Here is a 9,866-nt window from a genome sequence, read left to right as displayed (position 1 = left end):
CTTGGGGGATAGCTAGGCTAACTATAGCTTTACTGCACGGCAGCTGCAGAAACGCCACAAGCAAAGAGGCCAGGGTGATAACTATTTACTCATTTTACTTTGTGATGTGAAACACAATTATGAAATGTAATGTACAATATTAGCTGATATTATTAAGGAAGTAGGCCCACATCTACTTTTGGAAACGGTAGTCTACTATTTCACTGAAGCATTAGCATCATGACATTAGCCTCTGTTGCCCGGGCAACACATACCACAGTGGTCTATGATGCATCTGTTTTCAATCGTTAAAATAAACATTCCTAACAAATACATTTTCTTTGTAGGATTTATTATGACATTACATTACAAGTAAACGATTTGTTGGTGAAATGATCATTACCTGTGGTTTCAAACCAGTGTTGCTCATTGCAGCGCTGTAGCCTATGCGAGACACGACAAAAACATCTAACTTACACAGCTGTTTAGGAAGTCAAACGGCGACAGAACATGTTCGGCACTCCCCTTACTTAAATCAGTCTTTCAATAGGTGAAACTATCTGACTACTAACCTGAACTTCATTGCCACAGCCTAAACTTTGTCAATCTGTTCATGAAAATAATTAATTTCAGCCTAAACCGTACAACGGAACGTTTAATCGAATTCAACCAACGCAATCGCTACCAAGACGAACACAGCAGTAGCCTAGTACAGTAATCCCTCGTTTATCGCGGGGGTTACGTTCCGAAAATGACCCACGATAAGTGAAATCCGCGAAATAGAAAACTTTTTTTTTTTTACAATTAGCAACTATTACATGTATACAAATACAGTGACTCACGTGTAGGCCGTTTCATCGACATTATGGGTTTAGGAGATGTTCGAAATTACAAGATAATTTGGCCAACTTAATGTAAATTTGCCAAGCTGTTTTATGTACGTACACATAACTGCACGAGACGATGATATGATATGATACGATGATAGCACAATTCGTAGCATGTTTTGATACAAGAAGCGGGAGTGAGTTTTTAGCGAATCAGAATGCAGAGCACAATGCACCAAAAAAAAAAAAATGCATTATGAAAATCCGCGAAATAGCGAATCCGCGATAAGTGAACCGCGAAGTGGCGAGGGATCACTGTACTGTACTGTAGTAGTAGAATTTACCGGGGCAGCTTCTCCACACAGGGCTATATCGCATTTTGCGTTGTTACTGACAATGATCGCTACCAGTGAGCTTTTTATGAATGAGTGATTTTCCACTAAATAAATGTCAAGCTTATTTACGTTTTTGGGGGCATATTTTCAGTTAGCAGATGGTACTGTTTGAATCGCGATTCTATCTTCTGCTGGTAACGTCGTAGAATAATCTTCAAAGGGGGTTCTTTATTAATGAATGAATGCAATATGAGTAGGCTAAATGCCTGAAAATATCACGAGAAGGGAAAACTTAGAAGGACGTTTAAGTCATAGAGATTAGGTCCATTTTTACACCGGTCTGCCAAATGTATTCGTTTTGATTCAGCTATGAGGCTGCCTCTTGCAGGGGAAATGAGAAGACATCATATTTCATTCTACACTTCACTCGTATTTTGAGTTGTAAATGAGCAGCAAAAAAAAGATGCTTTTAAATCTATGTAATATTTATACATAATAAGTAGGCCCTATGCATTTTTATATAAAATATACAGGAATATCAGTTGTAAAAATGGCATTAAAATCCCTGTACAACCGACGCAAGCAAGCACACCCTACAATTTCCCCAGAAATTGTACCCTCTCTAGTTATTATTATTATTTCTTTTTGCCCCCCTAAAACTCAGTCAATATTTGGCCTACATAGACAACCTAGGTGTCAAAAGTTTCGTCTTGGTAGCGATTGGGTTGCTTCTATTGGGATTTACGTTCCGTTGCATGGTTTAAGTGGAAATTACGTTTTTGTGGCGAAAAGTGAAGCTAACGGTGGCTAACTTGCTAGCCACAGTCAATGACGCTACTTACGTCACTAACGTCACGAAAACTCGCGTGACTATCTCTAGCAGAACATTAGTTTAGCAGCTTGTTAACTTCTGGGAGATAGCTAAGCTAACTGCTTTACTGCAAGGGAGATGCAGAAACGCCACAAGCAAAGAGGCCAGGGTGATACCTATTTACTAATTTTACTTTGTGATATGACACACAATTGTGACGTGTAATGTACAATATAAGCTGATTTTATTAAGGAAATACATCTACTTTCGGAAACAGTAGTCTACTATGTCACTGAAGTATTAGCATCATGACATTAGTCTCTGTTGGCCGGGCAACACATACTACAGTGGTCTATGATGCATCTGTTTTCAATCGTTAAAATAAACATTCCTCACAAATACATTTTCGTTGTAGGATTTATTATGACATTACATTACAAGTAAACGATTTGTGGGTGAAATTATCATTACCTGTGGTTTCAAACCAGTGTTGCTCACTGCAACGCTGTAGCCTACACGAGACACTACAAAAACATCTACACAGCTGTAGGAAGTCAAACGGCGACAGAACATGTTCGGCACTCCCCTTACTTAAATCAAAAGTCTATCTAACTGCTAACCTTAACTTCATTGCCACAGCCTAAACTTTGTCAATCTGTTCATGAAAATAATTAATTTCAGCCTAAACCGTACAACGGAACGTTAAATCAAATTCAACCAACGCAATCGCTACCAAGACGAACACAGCAGTAGTGTACTGTACTGTACAATTTCCCAGCTAACACAGTTACGTTGCCGCAACGTCTTTGGCGACGTTGCGGGACCGTGCATCTGTGGGACGCCAGTCCGTAACCGCGACGTCGTGGCAACGTTATTTTTCCGACGTTGCCAGTCTGTAACCGCGACCTCCTAGCAACGTCATTTTCCGACGTTGCCAGTCCGTAACCGCGACCTCCTAGCAACGTCATTTTCCGACATTGCCAGTCTGTAACCGCGACCTCCTAGCAACGTCATTTTCCGACGTTGCCAGTCTGTAACCGCGACCTCCTAGCAACGTCATTTTCCGACGTTGCCAGTCCGTAACCGCGACCTCCTAGCAACGTCATTTTCCGACGTTGCCAGTCCGTAACCGCGACCTCCTAGCAACGTCATTTTCCGACGTTGCCAGTCCGTAACCGCGACCTCCTAGCAACGTAATTTTGTGACGTTGCCAGTCCGTAACTGCAACGTTAACTAAGTAACCTATATTTCTCAATTCTACTGCTTATATTGGGGCGGTTCATATGCAGACCTCATTTGCCCAAAATGCTACTTGTTCTTGTATAATAGGCTACATGGTAGCCAACTTTAGGAGGTTTGTGTGATGTGTAGCCTAACTCCAGCTAATCATAAACAAGGCAGCATTTCCATGTAACATTGTCATTTTATTTCAAACAAAGTGCCAAACAGTGAATTAAAATCTTCTGCCAGTCCCCGCTACAGGTCCTGTCTGTTGGCCCTGACAATGAAGCACAAAATAAGTTAGTGTTCTATCAACATAATTGCACGTGTAAAAAGGCGCTATACAAGTCATAAAAAAATCACATCTAAAATAATATACATCATCAAAAAAACATGTGATTCTAGATTTGTGTCACATAGCCATGTGAAAGGTTGGATATGGAAGCTGCAATCATGATTCATTCACCTGGCTTGTTTTGAATGGGCTGCCGGGTTGTGTTTGAGTGTCTCCTCTATGAGGAGCTCCACAGCTTTCTCTCCCAGTCCCGTCTTCCACTTCATCACAGCGTCTGGAATTAGAAGTCATGAACTTATTGTCAGCACCAATGTGAACGTTGAACGCTGCGTGTAAGCCATAGTTCATGGCATCTCCAAACACTTACCACTCTCTTTCGCAACTCCAGCACCTTAAGGCGCTCCTCGCTTAAGGCGTCTTGGAGTTCAGCCTGTGTTTGGGCCACCTGTAGGTCCATCACTGGCACTGGCAGTGTGTCTGCCCTGTAGTCGCCTGAATAGGAGAGCCTCTCGCTGGTTCTCCTCCAATGTCTCCATCTTCCGGAGCATAACCTGTAATGTGTCTGTCATTAAAGACAAGTAAAACAAGTTTACAAGAGTTAGCATGATTGGCATACACTGTGGTTCTTCTAGATTAGCTGTAACATTTATGTAAATAACAAATGTTACCTTGAATGGTTGTATACAAAGCATATATTTTTTTGAGTGTCTTATATTTGCACTTGCCTGGCTGCCAGCTGTTTTCCTGGGCCCCCAATTGGTTCACCTCCACCAGACCAGAGTTGACATCTAGGGGTATGGAATCTGGTGATGCAAAAGTTTTAAGTCATGCTTTTGCTTCAAAACATAGCCTTTAGGTTGCCATGGCTCATACAATTATTGTCACTGTTTTAAACGGTCATTCATTACTTTACCATCATTTCCCAGGGACACAGTGCTAGGCCGTGTGACGGTGGTAGGATAATCTGTACAGAAATGAAAATGGAATGTAGTTTATGTACATAGTTATAGCATATTGATATAAAAGGAGTAGCATTGCACATATGTGATCGTTCGAAAGCAGGGCCCCACATCGTAGCGTCGCACATGTGTGATTCTGAACATTCCAACCGACTGTTTTCCGATAGACAAAAACTATATGACAAACGCTATAGTATGGCTTCAAAATTTACAATTAGTAGGCTAACAAGTAACACTAGCAGGTAGTAGCATTGCTACGAGTATTATGCTAGGTTGCTAGGTAACGGAAGCTAATTAAAGCAACCTAGCTGCCGTTTTGGAAAAATAACTGGTGGAAGCGTCGGAAATATTTAAAACTCACGCATCTAAAAGGTTAAAACGAATAAACTTATCCAAAAAAAGATGTCATGTACAAATTGGAAAAATTAGTGACATGATACTTTTATAGACGCCATTGCTGTGATTAAAACGTGATCAGCCACGCTAGCTCCACAGTCTTTGAAAATTCCGGGCTAAATAAACTATTTTGGGACAAGGTTTTTTAACAGTTCTGAACGTTTATTTTCACTGATTCTTTTGTGGGTGATTTGTGAGAAGCTAAACTTTGAAAACATGTAGGCCTATGCATTTTCAGTATTTCAACATAACTTTCTGGAGGGTTTAACCTCTACTATACTGTAGCTATCGAAATCCTAACGTAAACAATGTGAATCTGATAGCACATAAACAGGCTAAATGGCCTACATTTCAAACATATACGTATAAGTATGCCCCATCAAATTTCTTAAAATATGTTTATATATTTCTGTAAAGAAACTCACCTTTGAAGTAGCTCATTTCCAGTTGAAATCCAATGCGTACAAGACAGTGTTGAACCCCTGCAAAATCTCTTCTGAAACCCCAATTTGAGCGATGCGTTGAAATGGGCATGCGCAAAGTTGTTGCTCAGGGGCAGACTGAGGGGCAGGTTTGCTAAGGAAGAATTGTAATATTCTGTGATGACTTGTCTTTGGAAATGAAACTCTTAAGAGTCGCTTACCTTTTGGTCACATTTAACAATTTTGTATCACCAAAATTATTGGAGCACAAATTTGCATTGTGTGTCATACAGCTTTGGTGTGCTATACAAAGAATGTTTGCTTAATCATGTTACACATCACACATTGATTGCTTTTGTACATGTTTATAGTAAAGAATGAAAGACTAAATTATATTCCAGATTCAGTCTTATTTATTAAAACTATGTTTCTGCATATGAGAAAATTGATGACCAATGACATGCTGGGGCTGAGCTGCACATGAATTACATGCATTGTCTACATTTATACGTGCTGGGTGCAACATTTAATATTGTGTGTGATTGAAATTCATGTAGACTGGGTACATTGCAAAAGTGTCAGAACTGAGAGCAGTCCAGTGTGATCTCTCCATCTCTGGATAAACCACTATATGCACTCGAGATCCGTTGTCCTGCGACCAAAGAGCGACTTAGCCGCAACTTAACCCATGGTACCAAAATTAATGTATCCAGCCGACCAAGGTACAACGTCTCGGCAACGTTGTCCACGGGACCAAAAAATAACGTAACCAGCCGACCAAGGTACGACGTCGCGGCAACGTTGTCCACGGGTCTAAAAATAAGGTAATTAGCCGACCAATGTACAACGTCGCGGCAACGTTGTCCATGGGACCAAAAAATAACGTAACCAGCCGACCAAGGTACGACGTCGCGGCAACGTTGTCCAGAGGACCAACAAATAACGTAACCAGCCGACCAAGGTACGACGTCGCGGCAACGTTGCCCACGGGTCTAAAAATAACGTAACCAGCCGACCAAGGTACAACGTCGCGGCAACGTTGTCCAGGGGACCAAAAAATAACGTAACCAGCCGACCAAGGTACGACGTCGCGGCAACATTGTCCAGGGGACCAAAAAATAACGTAACCAGCCGATCAAGGTACAACGTCGCGGCAACGTTGTCCAGGGGACCAAAAAATAACGTAACCAGCCGACCAAGGTACGACGTCGCGGCAACGTTGTCCAGGGGACCAAAAAATAACGTAATCAGCCGACCAAGGTACGACATCGCGGCAACGTTGTCCAGGGGACCAACAAATAACGTAACCAGCCGACCAAGGTACGACGTCGCGGCAACGTTGCCCACGGGTCTAAAAATAACGTAACCAGCCGACCAAGGTACAACGTCGTGGCAACGTTGTCCATGGGACCAACTGGCAACATTCCCTTTATAACGTAGCTACGACGTTGCCACGACGTTGCCAGAAGGTAACGTCGCGGGTTACCAACTGAGCACTTACTGGCAACGTTGCCGCAACGTCATGTGTTAGCTGGGTTACCGGGGCAGCTTCTCCACACAGGGCTATATCGCACTTGGCGTTGTTACTGACAATGATCGCTACCAGTGAGCTTTTTATGAAAGCGATTTTCCACTAAATAAATGTCAAGCTTATTTACGTTTTTGGGGGCATATTTTCAGTTAGCAGATGGTACTGTTTGAATCGCGATTCCATCTTCTACTGCTGGTAACGTCGTAGAATAATCTTCAAAGGGGGTTCTTTATTCATGAATGAATGCAATATGAGTAGGCTAAATGCCTTAAAATATCACGAGAAGGGAAAAACTTAAAAGGACGTTAAAGTCATAGAGATTAGGTCAATTTTTACACCGGTCTGCCAAATGTATTCGTTTTGATTCAACGATGAGGCTGCCTCTTGCAGGGGAAATGAGAAGACATCTATTTCATTCTACACTTCACTCGTATTTTCAGTTGTAAATGAGCAGCAAAAAAAATCTTTTAAATCTATGTAATCTTTATGAATAATAAGTATGCATTTTTATATAAAATATACAGAAATATCAGTTGTAAAAATGTCATTCAAAAACGGACCCCTGTGCAACCGACGCAAGCAAGCACACCCTACAATTTCCACAGAAATTGTACCCTCTCTAGTTCTCAATCTCCTGTTGTTCGTTCTTTCATTTTTCAATTGATAAAACAAAAAACAAAAATTATTCGTTTTTCCGTTATTCAATTGAGAAACCAAAAACGAGAAACGAAAAACGATTGTTTTTCTTGTTATTCAATTGAGAAACAAAAATCGAAAAACCAAATCGAAAAACGGGGCACTGACCGAAAATGAGAGAAATTATGAGTGCCACTGAATGCATTTGATCATTTTATTAACATTGTTGCCATGAAAAACATAAGCACAATACATACAACAAAATATACATGGATGTATTCCCATCTGCTGCAGAGTTTCGGAAATCTCTTTATGCGTCTTCCCAGTTAGAAATAAATCCATAATTACATCAAAGTAACGTTCCAGTGCGGCCATATGGTGTCGACACCATACCACTGTTACTCACAGTGGCTCTTAGCGCAGCGCTGGGTTTATAGGCAAAATATAGATAGGCTAACCTGGAAGGTCCTGCCGATTTTTTTGGTTGTCATCAGGGTTCTAAATAAACTTTTTCGATCACCAGCCAATGTGGCTATGGTAACAACCAGAATTTCCACTAACCACATTTTTAGGTGAAAATAAGAGAAATTATGAGTGCCACTGAATGCATTTGATCATTTTATTAACATTGTTGGCATGAAAAACACAAGTACAATACATACAACAAAATATACACTGAAAGTGCAAACATTCCATTTCAAGTTTGGGATCTATCTATCCAGGCCCGTAACGGATAATGTAATACACAGACAAGACCTTAATATAATAATAATCCCATGTAATTCAAATTGGATAAAAAATGGCCCCCCATCCCTGCGAGGCCTGTCATAGTCAGCATGACTATCATTATTATATTACGAGTATTTCCAATTAACATAGTCTGCCTCCACGGATCCAGAGGGGGCTTGGACAGTGACAGACTGTGGCTGTGCCAAGTGTTGTCACAGCCTCACTTTGGGAAAGCATGCCCTACTGGGAACATTAGGGGAGACTGTTGGGCACAGAATCTAATTATCTTCTTTGGAAAGGGCAACATTTGGGACACTGTCATGTAGGGGCAGCATAAAGGGCACTTCATAACAGCACCTTTTTCCATTGGAAGTAAGGGCATGGGAACAGTCCAATTTAGGCCATTGTAAGGGCACCTTATAGGGTACTGCATCACATTTTATATACTATAAAGGAACTCATAAAGACATGTTTTTACATTTATAGAGTGCACACTGTCATTTATTGCATGGGGCATCCTGTGCACTCAAGCATATTTCACAATGTGAATGGCAGACAGTAGGGCACTTAGTCTAATTTTTGCCACTCTAGAGGGCATTTTAGAAACACTTTCAACCATGGGGGCACCAGGCAGTCACCCCCTGAGTCTTCCAATGGGCCTGGATACACCCATGGGGACAGTATATTGCACCTATAATATTGGGGAAGCCAGAGGAGAGGTAATATAGAGGCTTGTCAACATATAGGCTACTTTAAACAATGAAAATACTTTATACAATTGAATAAAAAGTCTCCTTGATTCTTTGTGTTTCAAGATTACCTGAAAAACTGATGATAATATTCAGGTACTGCTTTGGAGCAAGGTATACCCTTCATATTTCCTGGCATAGTTGTCCGTTCAAGAATGTCCCACATGCAAAGACATAGACAGATGCAGACAGACTGAACAGTGTCAAGGCTTGGCTACAGTCGGTTTGCTTCCTTGTGTGTGATTCCAGCAGACTACATAGTCTAGGCCTACCTACATGGACTGCAGTGTACTACCCTCCTTTCTACTATTATGGTCTACTCTCCTTTCTATTACTTTCTACAAAGGATGGTAGGCTGCTCTTATGTGTTCATTGCCATCCTTAAGAGTTGCTAAAGTGTTATTTCATATATATATATATATATATATTTATGTATTTATTTTTTTAAGAATGACAATTAAATGTATCTAGATAAACTATGCTGGGCCTGCTGAACCTATACTTCTTCCACAGATACTGGTCAGGGAAGCATTACTTCTGTCTCTGAAGACGGGATAAACGCTCTTTGTATAATCTGAGCACCTTCATCCACCACAGGGTTGTCAAAGAACGGATACGCCATAATTGATTGTAACTTGTCTAGACGCTCTGCTTAGTTTCTAAGTCCTTATTTTATGTCAATTAACCAATGGCTTTTGAAAACAGTTAAAGTGACATCATTTCTTAACTTGTTTATTTAAATGAATACATTTTTTGGAGATGAAGTAAACATGTAGCTAAATAATTAATGTCTGTACTTCAAAAAGTCTGAATTTACGTTTCCGAACACGGACTAAAGTGGTTTGCGCGCAGGAATTTACTCGACGGAACTGTCTTTTGAGATTTACGTCAGATCACTGAATGGCTCCTCCTGCTGTACTGTTATTGTAGCCTACATCAGCTAGCTAGCTAGCTTCAGGATGTCTCCCACCACCTG

General features: G+C 40.8%; 1 long non-coding RNA gene across 1 annotated transcript; it reads right to left on the bottom strand.

Annotated features, from left to right (window-relative positions):
• Positions 1–3,378: 3,378 nt before the first annotated feature.
• On the bottom strand, positions 3,379–4,085 carry LOC134016904 (uncharacterized). The gene is made up of 3 exons (XR_009929706.1): positions 3,836–4,085; positions 3,640–3,742; positions 3,379–3,450 (listed from the first exon to the last, which is right to left on the bottom strand). It is a non-coding gene; the product is annotated as an uncharacterized LOC134016904 (long non-coding RNA).
• Between the last annotated feature and the right edge of the window lie 5,781 nt (positions 4,086–9,866).

Source organism: Osmerus eperlanus, chromosome 3, assembly GCF_963692335.1.
Source record: "Osmerus eperlanus chromosome 3, fOsmEpe2.1, whole genome shotgun sequence".
Lineage (NCBI taxonomy): Eukaryota > Metazoa > Chordata > Actinopteri > Osmeriformes > Osmeridae > Osmerus > Osmerus eperlanus.
This window is presented reverse-complemented; position numbering and strand designations above follow the sequence as displayed.